This window comes from Octopus bimaculoides, chromosome 1 (assembly GCF_001194135.2).
Source record: "Octopus bimaculoides isolate UCB-OBI-ISO-001 chromosome 1, ASM119413v2, whole genome shotgun sequence".
Classification (NCBI taxonomy): Eukaryota; Metazoa; Mollusca; class Cephalopoda; order Octopoda; family Octopodidae; genus Octopus; species Octopus bimaculoides.
In genome coordinates, this window is record NC_068981.1 from 169259837 (window position 1) to 169260284 (window position 448).

The following is a 448-nucleotide window of genomic DNA, read 5'->3' on the forward strand; positions in this document are numbered from 1 at the left end:
TGTGTGTGTGTGTGTGTGTGTGTGTGTGTGTGTGTGTGTGTGTGTGTGTGGCTTTATGCGTGTGCGAATGTGTGTTAATGTTTGTATACTCAGAGAGAAGGGAAATGACACATAGGGTGAGAGATGGCTAGAGACAGACGGAATAAGATGTTGAGATTTGCAAATTAGAAAAGTTCGAACGAATACGTAGCAATTCTAGACTGGAAAACATTTGGCACATTCCATTATTTGCTGTATTACAGAGAAAATATCAAATTGTTGGACTGTCTGGGAAAATAATATTATTTGGCTGTACTTCCAAGAATGAAAACATATAAATCGACATAAAGTGATATCATAATAAAAGTTATTTTCATATATCCATATAAAGCACTGGGAATTCAGACAGTCGATAAAATAGGTTTCTTTTCTGACTCCTAGATATACGTAATTTGTTTCTCTGTGTTTG

The 448-nt window shown here is 35.5% G+C and overlaps 1 protein-coding gene across 1 annotated transcript in view; it reads right to left on the minus strand.

The window, feature by feature from the left end:
- Window positions 1–448, minus strand: part of LOC106870663 (neuronal acetylcholine receptor subunit alpha-3) — a 271917-nt gene that overhangs the window by 252803 nt on the left and 18666 nt on the right. The window lies entirely within an intron of this gene.